The 17,090-nt window shown below is 27.6% G+C and overlaps 1 long non-coding RNA gene across 1 annotated transcript in view; it reads left to right on the top strand.

Moving 5' to 3' along the window:
• Positions 1 to 17,090, top strand: part of LOC139425700 (uncharacterized) — an 85,789-nt gene that overhangs the window by 31,534 nt on the left and 37,165 nt on the right. The window contains exon 2 of the long non-coding RNA XR_011636853.1: positions 8,665 to 8,799. This is a non-coding gene — a long non-coding RNA (uncharacterized lncRNA). The remainder of the gene's footprint in view (positions 1 to 8,664; positions 8,800 to 17,090) is intronic.

Below are 17,090 nucleotides of genomic sequence, written 5' to 3'. Positions count from 1 at the left end.
TATATATATATACTCCAACACCAATTTTGGAGTACACTGGATCTCGTCAGCAGATTACTTAAAGGTATGAGGTGCGGTGGATTTGCTGTTCTCTTCCACGCGGCTATACATTTACTGAAACAAAATTCAATTCGCATAATAATTGCATAATATTATACATTAATAATTGTATAATAAGGATACTTATATTTTGATTTTTAAATATCAGTCAAGTGAATTGAAATTTTTTTATAACATTTAAATTCTACCTACTTCTGTTCTGTTAAGCTAAATTCGAATTCGTTTTTATATTGTCCGTGTACTATGTGTAGGTTTGATTTACGAATAAACTTTATTTTAAGAATTAGATTCTTATTGATTGTTCTTACTTTAAATTGTATCGTAAAAATAAAATTACTGACCTTCATGTATATGAATCTTATTTTTATTATAAATTTTACTGTTAGTGAACACCAAAATAGTGTCAACTTTACATGAAAAGAAGTGTAAAGGAACATTTCTGCTGTTCCGTTACGCAACTTATGTTGTTATGACACTCTAAAAAATTTTACAATGTAGCTTAAGAAGTGAAATGATTACATTCTATTTATTCATTTATTTATTTATTTATATATTTACTTAGTCATTCATTCAATACTCTAACTTGAGAAGAGAAAAACTAATGACTCAAACATTATCTTTTTCGAAATTGCATAACTAAGACATGGCAGGAAAGAGTTTAGAAAACTATAGAACACCAAACTCAACAAAAAAATTATGCCTCTCTTAGTTTAAGTTTTTATTATTAACATAAATTTATTTATTCATATATTACTCATATATTTATATATTGACTTATCATATATATTTATTAAGTTATATTATCAACAAAATTAATAAATTCTCTTTGATTCAAAAGTAGCCAATTGTTATTGTCTACGCTTTTTGGAATACATAATCGTGTTTAGAAATGCTTACAATCTTAAAAATGAGCTTCTCATTTTTGACATTCAGCTAGTTCTTAAACAATATTTCTTTAACTGTAAGAGTTATTTCGTCACGAAATCGCATGATTTGTGACGAAATCTGAACTCGCATATATGTGTAGAAAATACTTCCTCATTCGTGTGTCATTTTAGTGCACTCGCTGAACTCCTTTTCAACAGGTTTTTTTCTCTTTTTCCTGAATTCAAAACCATTTGTACGGCATGATCGAATGGTACAGGAGTTAGTACATTCAACAGGTTTCCTAGATTCGATTCCTGGTGAAGGTTAAAAACTCATCCTTTTACTTCAAGCAGTATTTCATGATCGTTTTGGCCCCTAAACATATAATGCTCTTGATGAAATTTACATCATCAAACAAGTGAAAATAATAATTACTTAATTTGACAAAAATGTTCATATGGAGCGATTACCGGAAAAACTTTTCTCAAAAACGAAGAAAACTTTCTGAATTGTGAGAATCTATTCCTCACAGCATGTAATGACTTTTAATAAAATGTGATTTCAAACTAACTGAAACAGCATCTTATGTTCCTGAAAGCCCAGAAATCACTTTGCAATAGCAATAAACGCTCTTTCATCCCCAGTATTTGAGACCGCAAAAATAATGTTAAAAGTATGCATTTAAAAAGTTAAATTAAAAATGTATATGGCCATGTTAAATAGACCTTTTAAAATATATATATTATTCTTTGATGAAATGTCTCTGTATTATGTAACTATATATCTTAAAAATATACTATATCGGAACTTCTTTACTATTGTTCTAGACATTTTATTTCGAAGTTCCGTTTTCATCACACAATCTTATTCAAAAAAAAAATGAAAATTTTGCGAAGAAAAAGACAGAATTTTCTGAAGTGTCTTCCTTTCTTTCGGACTGAAATATTTCTGGAGGCATTGAAAAAAACTTTTTTAGGGACAGTTTAAAAAATAAAATTCGTAGATTTACCTTCTAGTAAAAAAGTTTAAAAGAAGTTTTTCTCAAATCTTTTGTAATGCTATTGTTTATTAGTTTTGTTATGCTTTATGTTAGTAAAAATAATGCTTTTAAATTCCATATTATTTTTAAATATGAAATAGATATAAAAATGTCGTTTTCGAAAATTAATTAATTATAGCAGCGATTACAGAAAATAATTACAAATATTATCTTTTCCAGAGAGAATAAAAGGGCTTTAGCAACTTAATGAAACATATCGTGTATATTGTGTTTCAATAAGTTGCAAAGATAAAGCTAAAATCAGTTTTTCTACAGAATATCTACCTAATGTGCAGACTAACTAGGGTGAAAATTATCTAGGATCTGCAAGCCACCTAGATAATTTGCACATTGCCAACTAATCACTAGTTGTACGCTTAAATTATCTTAAGGGTATTTATTTATTTTTTCTCACTATCTGAAAAATCAAGTTATTACAATCAAACTATCAACACATTAGTTGATAGAACCAACCAACAACCATCAATCTCTCTAAAAACTGTAATACAAAGAATCAAGTTAGACCACGTATCGGTCAATCTCGTTTTATTCTTGTACATTTACTGAAAGCCGAATATGCTCCCATCTGTAGTGAATGTCAAATCGACACTTTCACTAAACACATTTTAACTGACTGTAGACGATTCAAACATTTTAGGAATAAAATTTTTGGCAGCTTTTATCCATGTATTTCATTATTGCTTGGTGATCCAATGCATTACAATCTTATCAAGTTTCTAAAAACAAAAGAACTATATTCATTAATTTAAAACAAATGAAACTCTTTAACCTAGCGACTGGCGCAGTTTAGCCATTTTTGACTCTTAGGCTAATAAACCTCAACCAACCAAAGAATCATTTAACAATTTTAACTAATTTTATTTCATTATCACATTTGATTGTGCCTGTACCACTTTGTGAATGTTTAATGTATTTTATGAAAGTAGGTGTAGTATTCACTTTACCTCTTGAATATTAAAATGTGTTGTTTGGAACAGCATGTCCTCATTTGAAACTTGTACAGAGAAAACCAACATTCAATCAATCAAACCAACCAAAGAATCAAGTAGTTTAAAATGTTATTACAACTAAGATATTGTAATAACTATTAGGTATTGTAACTAAGGTATTGTAAGATATTGTAAACCCTATTTTATGGTTTTCCTGCATATTAAGATTCATTTATTTTTCAATATCTATAGAATTATGACAATTAATAAAATCAAATGATCAATAGATTAGTTGATAAAATGAGAACAAACTTATAAAATTTTAGGATTCAAAAACCGTTAGTGGTAAATTGAGGACACTCATTACCCAGGTAAATTGAGGACAACTCTGGATTCCGTATTCCACTAGTTAATCAGCAGGTTGGCTAGGTAAGGAGTATATCAAACTCAAAGGGTAACATACATCACAGATGATTAAAACAAGCTCATTAAATATGTATACGAGATTTAAATAAATTTAAATTGCAGAACTATAGCTGCAAGTTCACGTTTAGCTTTAAGTTTAGTTTAGTACCTTGTTTCATGTGACTATACTTATGAATATTATCCTTTTCGGAACAACTAATCAGTTTTAGTAAGCTCACATGAAAAATGATTCAACATCGAGAAAAAAAACATGTTAAAACTACCAGAATATGGTAAAATTTACCGTGTTTATGGCTCTGTGGTAACACCAAGGAGCTCAATAATTTTTACCGAAGCGTTCTAGTAATGATTTTGGTAAAATTAACAATAAAATAAGCTTTTATAATGTGTGATAAAATTCGCTAAATGTAGTAAAATTCAGAAATTTTATCATGATGCCGGAGACCATGGTATAAAAACCATTTATTCGGTAAAATTTACTTTTTAGTATTGTATTTTTAACTAAATGTGTGGTAATAAGAACTATAATTATAAAAACCAGAATTTCCCATGAACTGTTGTCTTATGAAGGGAAAAATTATGAAAAGAATGGTTTAAATGCCGTGTATTTCTTATAAACCAGAAATATGCTTTTTGCCAGAAATACCATTGAGATAATTTTACCAGATTATTTCCTCTCCCTGAACGTTTAACTATAGCACGCTTCAATTCTGTGCTATAGTTTTAATTAGGTGTTTAATTGAATCCCGTTTCAGTTCTTATCGATTCATCGGATCGGGTAATTGAGTTTCAGAAATAAAATAATGCATTACAACTTAACACTATATTAAGCTGCAGCAAGTTTGAACGATATTATGGTTAACATAGATGTTACAGATTTTGAGAATCTTGGAAGGGAGATAAAGCACACCATAAGCATTGAGAATTGTATATTAATTTTAATTTCAATTTTGAACATTTATTATTAAAAAACATGACATTGAGATGGAATTAAGATAATTTAGATAAATTATAGTACCTGTTCAAAGACAGGCGTAGAAGCAGTTCATAATAGGTAATCACCTATTTCGACGTAAAATAACATTCCTGGTGAAATTCGCCTCAAAGTTCGTCCCAGAATTTTGGAATAACCATATATGAATGATATATTTTATATAATTTACTATCTGATGGCTTAAGTTTTTTTTTATTTTATTTTAAAACAATAAAATCATAATAGGTAATCGCCCCTTTCGACGTAAAATAACATTTCTGGTGAAATTCGCCTCAAAGCTCGTCCCAGAATTTTGGAATAACCGTATATNTAAAAGCTCTAAAAAACACGATTCTTCTTTCTGTGACACATCGCGATCGCGGGCAGTATTCATACGAACCGGGGGCCGGATGTGGCCCGCGGGCCGTATCTTTGACATGACTGCCGTATATGAATGATATATTTTATATAATTTACTGTCTGATGGCTTAAGTTTTTTTTTTTTATTTTAAAACAATAAAATCATAGTAGGTAATCGCCCCTTTCGACGTAAAATAACATTTCTGGTGAAATTCGCCTCAAAGTTCGTCCAAGAATTTTGGAATAACCGCATATGAATGCTATATTTTATATAATTTACTGTCTGATGGATTAAGCTTTTTTTTATTTTATTTTAGAACAATAAAATCATTATTGTTCTGTCATATCATCATTAAACTGGATTTTAATACTCCTCATAAAAATAATAATGAAATGCATTTTAATTTTCTTTTATTACAACGTACCTAAGCCTGCTTAAAAAGGAATCAAAACTCCCTGCAGCCTGACATTTACTCATAAATGAGCATCATTAAAAAGACTCGAGACGAAGTTTTCTACAAGAATAGAAACATAAGGAAAGAATAAAAATGTTTGAGAATCATTCTAGGAGAACAATTGAAATCCAGACTATCTTTTACTTTTTTTCTTTCAGTAAAGATTTGTTGAAGTCTTATAAAAATGCAAATATATTCTAGTTATTTTAACTAAAACTCAAATGTTGATAAAGTTTCATTTTCTATTTGTTCTAGACGAAATTTTAATCTGAAGTTTTGGATTAGAATGGGCTTTTTTTGTACGAATTTATGTAAAAAAATATGTTTTACTAAAATATTTTTTTAAGTGTTTCTATTTAATTCAGCTTTAAGTTTTATAAATACAATTCGTCTTCTTTTAAAAATGAATAAAAATCAAAAACATGTGATAAAATTTTTGAAATTTACTTATTAATTACATTATTAAGAAAAGCTCAATTTTTAGTTAAAAATTAAAATTGCGTTTTAAATTTTATTTTGGGTTTAAAATTCAATTTCAAGTTTATTTAGAGTAATTTTGATGTCATACTTTTAAATTAGGAGCATTGAAATATAATAACAATAATAATTTGAAATAAAATTTCCAACTGGGTTTGATATCATTTCTAAATTTTAAGTTTCTTTGCATAAATTATTACCTAATTTGAGCTTTTCTAATGCATTATTCATGACGTAATTTTTTTTAATTCATTATATCATGCATTGTACAAAATGAAAACTTTTGATTTGTTTTTTTTTTTGTTAAACGTTGATGACTAAATGGATATTTAAAGCTTTATGACGTAATTTAATTCGTAAAATATTTCCTCTTTTATTTAATCGTCAATACCATCAATATTAAGAGAAGCTTAATTGTAAATTGCATGTTTTACGCATTTTAAATTTTATGTCGAGTTTATTTAGAGCTATCTTTCAGTTTAATTAATAATCAGAAGCATTAAAATATAATAACAGTAGAACTTTGAAATAAAATTCACTACTAGGTTTTGCATCGTTTCTAAATTTTAAGTGTCGATACATAAATTATAACTTAATTCGAGCATTTCTTGATTAAATACAATACACTACATTAATAGAAGTTGAGTTTGGCTTTGAGTTTTTGACATTTTCGTTAATTTTCTCAAGAAATACTTAAATGATTGTTTTATAAATTTAGAGATGTTTTGTTCTTGCGATTTTTCATACTTAGCTATAAGATTTAAAGCTTTCAGAGGTTTGGGAGACCGACAATAAAATACGAAATAAGACAAATGCCATAGAACCAAGCAATAAGATTGTAACTTATAGTGATTACTTTATTGCTATTTTTAATAACTGTATTAAATGTTGTAAACCTCAAGTAAAACTTTATGGAGATATAAACATTTTTATAAAAAACTAATTTTTTTGCCTTTCCTTTTTTTTTACTGTAAATTTATAAATATTCAATAAAATTTAACAATATTTTTTGAACAATTTAAAATTAATTACAAAATTATGTATTAAAAATTTAAATAAAAATCATTACAAACTGCAAGCGATATAAGTATTTAAGGTAGTTCTTCAATGCTGCGCATGTGCCAAAAATTTCTAAAAAAACATTTTTTTTTCTTAATCGTATTTTCCAACTAGTAAAAAAAGGTTTGATTTAAATATCTTAAAACTTCAAAAAAGTTCAAGCAATTTTCTAAGTAGTTTTTGTACTTTTTAAAAGAAAGCTCAAAACGATCAGGGATTTTCTTGAAATTTCATTTCATACTATTAAAGAAGATTTATTAAAAATGAGACCGGAATTATGGGGGATCATCCCTCATAAAAGAATGTTTTCTTTCCTTTTACCATCATATTTGGTTTCCGGATTATATTAGTAAGGTATTATGTTTCGTTATTAAATTTTGTTTTATGAAACAAAATGAAATTTGTGGAAAACCCCTGATCTTTTTGAGCTCTCTTTTAGAAAATACAAAACTACTTAAGAAATAGCTTGACACTTTTTAAATTCTTAAAATATTCAAATCAAACTTTTTTCACTAGTTCTCAATATGATTCACTGCAAAATAAATATAAAAGAACTGCGCAGCATAAAAGAACTATCTTAATTACTCATATTTTGGGCAGTTTTTAACGAATTTTTTTAAAATTTTAAACAAATTATTTTGCAATTAATTTTAAATTGCTCCGAAAATATTGCTTGATTCCATTAAATATTTATAAAGTTATAGCAAACAAACGTAAGGCAAAAAATTAGTTTTTTATAAAAATGCCCGTATTTCCATAAATAATTATTCTAGGTTAACGAAATTTTATGCAGTTATTTCAATTAACAACTAAAGTAATAGATGCAAGTTACAAGCTTATTGCTTGATCTTCTGGCAAAAAGTATTCAAAAATATTTTTTTTTTCTTTCGTAATCTATTGTTGGTCTCTCAAACCTCTGAAAGCTTTAAATCTTATTGCTAAGTATAAAAAATTGCATGAACTAAACATCTCTAAAGTTATTCTTGAGAAATTTAAAAAAAAGTCAAAAACTCAAAATATTTCTTCCATTATTGTAGGGTAGTATGTGCTAAGGCCTACCACAAAATATAAAAAATACTTCCATACAGTCCATTCCTTTTTTTTTCTTGCATTTGCGTAGAAAATGATGATAAAAATATAGCAAACGAAGTTTTTTTCGGAAAGAACAATATTATAATGTTCATAAGATCTTTCTAGAATATCATCAGAAAAAAATAATAGCTTTTTATGCATTGTTACCAATTCATTATATCAAGTATTGTATCAAAATTAAACTCTTGATTCTCTTATTTGTTCAACATTGATGTTTAAAACTTCTTGCTGTGGTTTGATCCATAAAAAATTTCCTTTTTCTTACATTTAATTTTCAATATTAATTTTTCAGTCATGATACATTTAGCAAATACGCTGTAAAAAATGTTATTTTAACATCAGAAATGGTTACACCAAAATTGTATGGAGAGACAGTGTTTCGCTACACCTAGTACCAAGGCTAATTCCTGGTGTAGTGAAACACCAAGAATGTTTTCTTAGAATACTGCACTTAAAGTTGCTGTCGGTATTTTTAAGGTTCAGTAACACTAAAATCTATAATAACGGTAACGTAAATGTCAACAAAATTAATTTTACGATACAATATAAAGTAAGAATCTTTTATTTAGAATGCATATATGCATGAATTCTTAAAATAAAATTAGTTTTATTAAATTAAACGTGAATTTAAACGTGTGCGCAGTACAGAGAGAATATTAAGACGAATTCAAACTAGGCTTGAACTGTTTTGCCGTATTGTTTGGCGCAGCGTGTCCTCTTTTGGAATTTATGCCAATACACCCTACATTCAATTCAATCCAATCGAACTAGGCTTAATATAAGAAGCAAATAGAAACTATACATTATAAAATTAGTGCACAGTGATTTAAAAATTATAAAACATAAGTATCCTTATTACCTAAATTAAAAAAATTCTTTTCTAATGGCGATATTTTGTTTCAGTAGATGTTGCTACATGGAATAACCCATTCCAACTGGTACGGTTGTAAGCAATTTATAGACGATATCAAAAAGGTGCCAACTACGATGTTTGAAGAAGCTATAATAACTTACATATGGAGTGAATGCGCGTGTGTTTGAGTAAGCTTTTTCCATTATAAGTGTTTAAATTTAGCTACTAGTCTTAATTTATTTTTAACGCTCGATTCGGTATTAACTTCAAAAAGTGTACCGTTACGCCATTTTTATGATTGTTCAACATCAAATTCAAAGAGATTGCATTACACGTTATGCAGTGATCTAATCTATGATATAGATTTGATGAAAAGTCTTGAAATTATCAAGTCAACTAGAAATAAAAATATAATGAGTAAAAATATTGAATAGCAAAATTTTTAAAAAAATGAATTTATTAATTATAGTTATTTATGCTTACAATAATCTATTAAAATTTCACATCTATAGATTCATTACTGCGTCAATGCCATGCTTGTAATTTCGACAAACCAAATTTCGTACGTAACTTGCTTCACCGATCAATGATGCGTGTGAGATGAAAATTTCAACCATCAAACTGGAGTTTACTTTGCTCATTTTCTGACATAGTTGTTAGAGAATGAGTAAAGTATATAAACCCAATTGATGTAATGTTTTTTGGATGACACACTGGTTACTGTTTGGCTTTTTAGTTCTCTGTAAATAGGTTGCTTGCTGTTATGAAGAAAAGAAGGAGACGAAAGTGTTTCCATTTCGTAAAATTTTACAAGTGGAAAAAAATAATTTGTAAAGTAACTATTTTGCAGAGACTTAGATTTCTAAGTAACTTTGATCCGTGAAGCCCACAGTAATAGCTGCTAAGTTATTCATATTATAATATTTCTACTCATGACTCAACCAAGTTATGAGGATGAAATAACGATGGAAACGGAACGAAACATGCAAACTGATGAAAGATTCAAGCATGACATTTTTTATGCGAAATTTCTCTGGAAAAAGAAACTGTGGAATATTTCTTGACTAAAACTTTAAGCAATTTTGATGATGGTGACTTTAAAATGTTTCATTTGAGAGCCAGAAGCAAAGGGAAATCTTTTCTGCTGAAAAAATGGATAAATACATTTCTTTGACTGACGTTGTTTTCAAATTTCTGTCTGCAAGAAAACGATGAGGTAAATGTCTTTTTGAAGAAGAGTTTTCAAGAATTTTTCAAACGGCCCAAGTCACATTGGGTAATTAATTTGTAAGAAAAATAATAACGAAAAATGAAATTAATTTGTAAAGTAACTATTTTACAAGCACTTTTGATTTCCAAGTAACTTTGATCCATGAAGCCCACAGTAATAGCTGCTAAGTTGTTCATATTATAATATTTCTACTCATGACTCAACAAGTTATGAGATGAAATAACGATGGAGGAAACATTCAAATTGATGACATACTCTTGAGCCTTCAAACGTGACACTTCGTCCAAATAAACATTTCGTTGAGTCATCCAAATCAAATCAGTTTTATTTTATTTATTTTTTTATCATGTGAGATTTCCTCATAATATTTATAGACAAAAATTTGATTTTTAATTCTACTTATCTGGCATATTCTGGTGCTTTTTTTAGCATGTTTTCATTCCAAATCCTCTACTTAATATCGGAGATCCATTAATTTAAAATGCAGGCACAATACTGTTCATTACTTTTGATAATATATCCACTAAATTTGCTGTATTATTTTTTTTTTTAAAAAAAACCCTTTCTGCTTCCAAAATGATATATGCTTACTTCACACCTCGTTTTTCTTCCATCTTACGCTATTTATTGTTATTCTTAGAACATTTTTTATAATTGAAAAAATAAATCGCATTTTAATGGAGGTCGTTAAGAAAGAAAGATGTTTTTTTTTTTTTGCTCCGGTTAAATTTTATTTCATTTTTCCCCTTTTGTAAAACAGCACATTGAACTTATTAATTATACATTCTAAACAGAACTTATCACTTTACCTTCAGTTTCCAAAAGGATGCTATCATTTATTTTATTATTTTTTTTAGTATTATTTTTTTAGTAATTTTTTTGGTCCATTAAATGTTAAAAGTATTCGTGGTGAAGATATTTATAAATTTAATTTTCATAAATAAGAATCGAATAGATTCCTTAAGACACGCACTTTTTCTCATCAGCAAATAGATGAATTAGCATAAATTATTTATGGTAAGAAAATTCCCATTAACAAAATTTATTTTAATTCATCTACACAAAAATAATAAATTTTCTTTCAAATACTCTAACACTTTTATTCATCAGTTTTGTATTTTATATTACAGGCTTGTATTTCACAATATAATTTCTTAAATATTTAAGTTTTACACAGTTGTATACGCCTCCTTTAAAAGATTTATAAATGGACCTATAGATATCTGACCTAAATCTGTGTAATTTTTGTATCTTCATATTGTGTTATATTGTTAACCCATTTTATGATGTTTGTTGTTATACTTGGAACACTTTTCATAATCGTAAAATAATCGTGATCCATTCGAGGTTTAGATTTAGAAATTTAATTTTTAAATAAGAATATAATAGATTTCGGAAAACACGCAAGTGTTCTTATCAGCAAATAAATGAATTAGCACAAATTATTTATGGTTAGAGAATTCCCATTAACAAAAATGATAATTTTTTTCTCCCATACATTAGTCTCTAAACATTTTCAGTCACTTTTATTCATTTATTTTGTATTTTATATTACAAGCGATTTACGAAATAATTCATTAAATATTAAAGTTTTACATGAATAAATATGCTTCCTTCATAAAATTTATAAATATGCCTACATTTGTATACTTTTTGAAGTTTCATATTATGTCAACTGTATCTTGTTTGCAAATGTGTAATCAAATCTAAGTTTATAAGTATTTTGTAAAATCACAATCTTTAAATAGTTTCTAAATCTGTCTTTAAATAGTTTCCAAATCTGTTTACAGGTTCAATATCTGTAATAATAGCTTCTATCCAATTTTTTATGATCTGTATTTAATTTGTCACAAAACATAAAAAATTGAAATTTTGCTCACGTATTTGTATATCTTATCGTCAATGCACAAAATACCAGCATTCTATTAAATGCTTAGGCCGGGGGTGGCGAACCTTTATACACCAACGTGCCATTTTTTCTAAAAAACTGTTTAATGATGTCATAGACGTGCCGTCAAGTAATTTTGACTTCGTGATTATTGGGAAAATAATAATACTAAATATTATCAACTCAAAACTATTTACATTGAAAAAAAAATACATTTTGCAATGTCTCTGTTATAGGCGTAATTCAACTTAAAGTAACACCAGTGTGACTTCTGTTGCTGCAGATTAGATGACAAATAACTTATATTAGGTTGTAAGATGTTAGTTTAAGCAAGACTGCTAATTTTTTTTTGTTAGTTACTTATTGTTAACTTTTTTTATGGTCATTAATTATTTTTTTAGCATTAATTATTATTTTGTTTGTTTTTGTGATTTTTTATTTAATTGTTGCTTATGCTTCATAATGTAATAACATTTGTGTAATAACAATTTATCGTGCAATAACAATTGCGATCGGTGGGGTGCCCAAAGTATTGTGTTACGGTGCCATAAATGGCACACGTGCCAATGGTTCGCCATCCCTGACCTAGGCATTGTATAGAATGGTTGACGCTTTTAGACAAAGTATAAAATATGATATAAGATATAAGTATAAAATATGATATTAGTATAAAATATCAATATTGTTATTTACTTTTCCTAGTCATTGCAGTACATAATTCTAACTCATTCTGAAAAATAACAAATGTTTTTTTCGAAAAATTATACTCTCAGAAAAATCAGCTTAACATTAAACCACACAATCGGGATCATGAACCATGAGGAAAACAAATTTAGAGCTATCTTAAAAAATGTTGAATCAGAAAATAGTACAATCACGCTTTAGATCAACGTTAATATTTTATTATTAATGTTAATTCATATTATTAGGGTTTCAGCAAACTTGAGCGATATTATCGTTCAACACAGTCCATTTTCCTTCTAACTTCTTGACGCAGAATTTTTAATAAGCATATTTTTTCATACTTTCTTCATTATCCATATGTACTAATTTAAGTCAAAATTAGGGAAAGGCTATTTAGCATTTTTGTAATTTATGGTTAGGAAATAGAACATGAAACACCTGTGTCTGTTTTGCGTTGAGGGTAAAATCTTTCAAACAAGGCTCATTTCCTAACAATAGTTCTTTAAATTAGCAGTGATTTAGATCTAAAAATAAACAGTTTATCATCATTGAAATTTCTTTAATTTTCAAAATCAATTATTGGTACATTTTTGAAAATGAATGGAAGGCAATGAATAGAAACTTCTTTTTTTGGATTTTATATTTTAGTGGAAATATAGTTTTTTTTTTATTTAGTAACAATATTTTTAGTAACTATTAGATTGTTGTTTATTATTAAATATATAATTATATATAATTATTTATATATATNCAAAATATCATCAGTGGTGGACAGATCATTGGTTAGAATCCCCTTGTGGTCGGTCTGAACGAGGGAGAATTCACGATTTTTCTCTCCTTGAAACGCAAATGCTGGTTAGTTCCTTCCAACAAGTCCTCCACAATGTCTAGCTTGTCCCATTGCTCGATTTAGGTGTCCCTTATCGCCAGGATTGGGTTCAAAATTACAAAACTACGGAGTAGAACATAGATAGTCATAAATTTAAGAATGAATCGACTATTCTCTACCGATTTTAAGTTAATATCTTTATGTCATGAAAAGTTGAGTCTTTATGCCATGAACGAAGAAGACGGGTGGGGAGATGAGAAAGGCGGGACGGGGGGGGGAGATACTTGGTATTGGGTCAGTTGTTCAACACCGGTTTTAAAATAAAGAACCTAAATTCAAAAATTATTAAAAGTTCACTGTGGGCACTTTAATTGATAATGATGATAAATTATTCTTGCGGGTTGTAGATGAAAGTTCAGAACTATTACTAAGAATGAACTGTGGGCAATACAATTTTAATTAATTTTAAAATAGTTAAATAATATCTAAAATATACAAGGAACCAGAGAGCAAATCAAATGAAGCTCTGAATAAAAATACGAAAATGTTCTTTGATAATATGATAAGTCATTTGTAACATTTGTACCAATATTCTTGTCTGGTTTTAATACGAATTTAGAACGATCGCTAAAAATTGACAATGGACACTAATAACGCAATTTTGTTCAAAATGATTAAATGATTTCTAGAATTTTCCAAGATCTAGAAAGTAAAATTTATCAGAATAAAACTGCGCCAATCAAAAGAACATGAAACTAAATTTTGATAAATTTATGTCAAAGTAAATATAATTTGTGTAAAACTCATATGGGCTTTTTATGCTAGTTTAGAACTGTCACTGAAAATAGACAGCCGATATTAAGAGATTCATAAATTTGTTATAATAAAATAATATTCAAGATTTAAAAAAGAAAAAAAAACTAAGGCGAACGTTTAAGAGTATAAATGTGTTTTATTGATAAATCGTAAAAATAAAACTTTTTTATAAAAATAGTTTGTTTCAAAATTCGTCAAAATAATAATTACTTCAAGCTTATTGTATAAATTTTTAAATAATAGAATAATTTCTAAAATCTACAAAAGCAAATGCATACAAGTTTAAATATGGTTAATTGAGATATCGTTAAGATAATATATTATATAAATATTTCGCTCATGGGCTGCAATAGCGGCACAACTCAAAAAAATCATGTTTTGAGATAAGTGGGTTTAAAGTTTTCATTGCTAAGTGAAATGCATAAGAAATGCTTTAGTTTGCTTAAACGAAGATTGTCGTCAAGTTGAATTATGAGTTGTACTATTATTGCTGCTGAAAAAATGTGTTTTTCCATATTTACACCTGTTATTAGTCCACAATGCGGGTTTTATGAGTTGTGACACTATTGCAGCTCATGAACGATTTGTTTATTATGTAAAATTTATACAATGACTGTGAAAAATGCGTCAAAACAATAATTTCTGTAAGAGTATTTTTTAAATGTTGAAATGATGAAAACTTATTCAAAACTTACTCAAACAACAAAGGCAAATACATAAGAATAAAAGTGAGCTTCATTGAAAAATCGTAAAAATAGTATTTGAACAAAAGTAATTAGTGTGAAAGATGTGTCAAAATTATTGTTTCTGTAATATTAGATCAGTCATTAAACAATGGGCGTTGATAAAAAAGGCAAATACATTTAGTATAAATGCACTCTTCAAAAACACGAAAATAATATTTGACCACTATTGACAAATGCACAAGATTCTAAAAATTTTGCAATAGGGAATACAGATACTTGTCAAAAATAGAAAATTCCGTGAAAGCTTACGCCGCAAAGATGTATATATATATATATAATTTGATTTCTTAAAATCTGTACCCATTTTACACGCGTACTTGTACATACTTGTTTTTGACGCTCTCTCATTTTTTTTTATAAGATTGTATTTTAAATCTTTCTTTTAAGAAGAATTTTATTCCTGAAAATAGATGTCAAATTATTGAAAATTTGCATATGCTTCTTCTGTAAAATTTATATCCGAATTCTGAATCTAGTAATAGGAAAAGAATCAATGCAAGAAATAGTATGAAGTTTCAGCGAGAATTTTGATCGAAAAAATTACCTGGCACTTAGCTTTTTGAAAATGATGTTCGCCTCGGGTCTTTTGCTAAGTCGAAATGATAGGAAATTCCTCGGCTATTTACCCACTATCATTAAAGTCCACTCATTTTATTTTGAGTACGAAAATTCTTTAATGCAAAAAGTTTATGAGAAAGATGTTATAAAAATAGCTCCTATGAAAATATGTGCAATATCCATCAGCATTCTTTTTCTTTAAATGACTTTTTGAAAACTCGTTAATAAAGAAAGCATATTAAAAAGCCTCTCCGCATTTTTACACAGAAAAATTCTTATTTTTCATGGGAATACACACATTTTTAAACTTTCCTTAGATAATTAGATAAAACCGGAATGTATCTAAAAACATATCAATTAATTTAATACATAAATTAGTCATTAAAATTGAAACTGTGATTTATATTTTTAAAAAATGGTATTTTGATAATTGCCTTGATTTTTTTTTAATTGATGAAGATGGCATAGATTCTTATCCTAGGCTATCTCGATTGAATTAATTACCGAAAAAATTCGTGAATATGTTTAACAAAACGACGCTAATTTTCGAATTCTATATTAAATTTCATGGACTACCGACAAGATGTTCATAACCATATTTTCTAAACGACGCACATTTTCAAAATCAGAATATAACTTTATAAATACCGGCAGAATGTTTGGGATCATGTTTAATAAATGGAATCCATTTTCAAAAAGACGGTAAATATTTTTACACTCTAATTGAATGCAAATTTAACAAAAATGAAGTTCGAAAAAAAATTTTTAACTCTAAAACAAAATTTTTAAAATCATGTGAACTTCATCCCAATAGAATTGGGAAACCAATAAAATTTGGAATCTTGCAATCAAATACTTTTTAACTTAGATCTAACCGATTGCATTCAAGATTTAAACGTAACTGTTAACCGTCAAGAGACAAAAAAAAATGGTTGTAAAAATCCTTGGTGAAACGAATGGAGCTGCCTAGTGTCTCAAAAACTTCGAATAAAAATGCTGATTCATATCTTTCTTCTGGAGTTGAAAAATACACAAAACGGATATGTGCTTATTTCTTTTGAATTGGGCAATTTCATTCTAAGAATTGCGAAAGCACTTCAGACAGATAGTTTTCAAGTGGACACCACTATTTTTCTCATAGATTAGCCGATGAATAAAAGATTAGTAGCAATCTTTGAAAAGACAAGAGTTTGCGAAACCCTTAAGATTGTAAAATGCAAATAGTATTAGTAGAATTTCTGCTTCTTTTCTTACATTAATGTTACAGCTTATTTTAGTTCTTTCTAATTATTTTGAAAAAGCTACCTAGCATTAAAGATTGTTTAGAATGGAAATTCTTAAACCTGCAAACTTTTGAGTTGAAGATCTGTTGTACTCTGGTTTCTGAGGAAATGGTTGCTGAAACATAAAATTTAGGTATTTGCTCTGAAATGTGCTTTTAATCACTGAAAATAAGGCCGCTGAACTGTGGGGGAAATAACGGCTTAACGAAATGAGAAAAAAAACACGCAAGCTTTTAAATGTGAAAAAAATACTAATTACGAAGAAGAAAATGTTCTTATTAGATTTTGATTTGGTAGACTACAATTCTCTGAATTTCAGAACTATTTAAAAAATGAAAACTGATTCAGTTATTCAATAGTAATTATAATAGTAAAAATAATTATATTTATTATAATTAATAATAATTCTAAGTACTATTATTAATAATGATAGCTATAATTATA

The sequence above is a fragment of the Parasteatoda tepidariorum genome, chromosome 1 (assembly GCF_043381705.1).
Source record: "Parasteatoda tepidariorum isolate YZ-2023 chromosome 1, CAS_Ptep_4.0, whole genome shotgun sequence".
NCBI lineage: Eukaryota > Metazoa > Arthropoda > Arachnida > Araneae > Theridiidae > Parasteatoda > Parasteatoda tepidariorum.
Note: the sequence above shows the minus strand (reverse complement) of the source record. Positions and strands in the feature narration are given on the sequence as shown.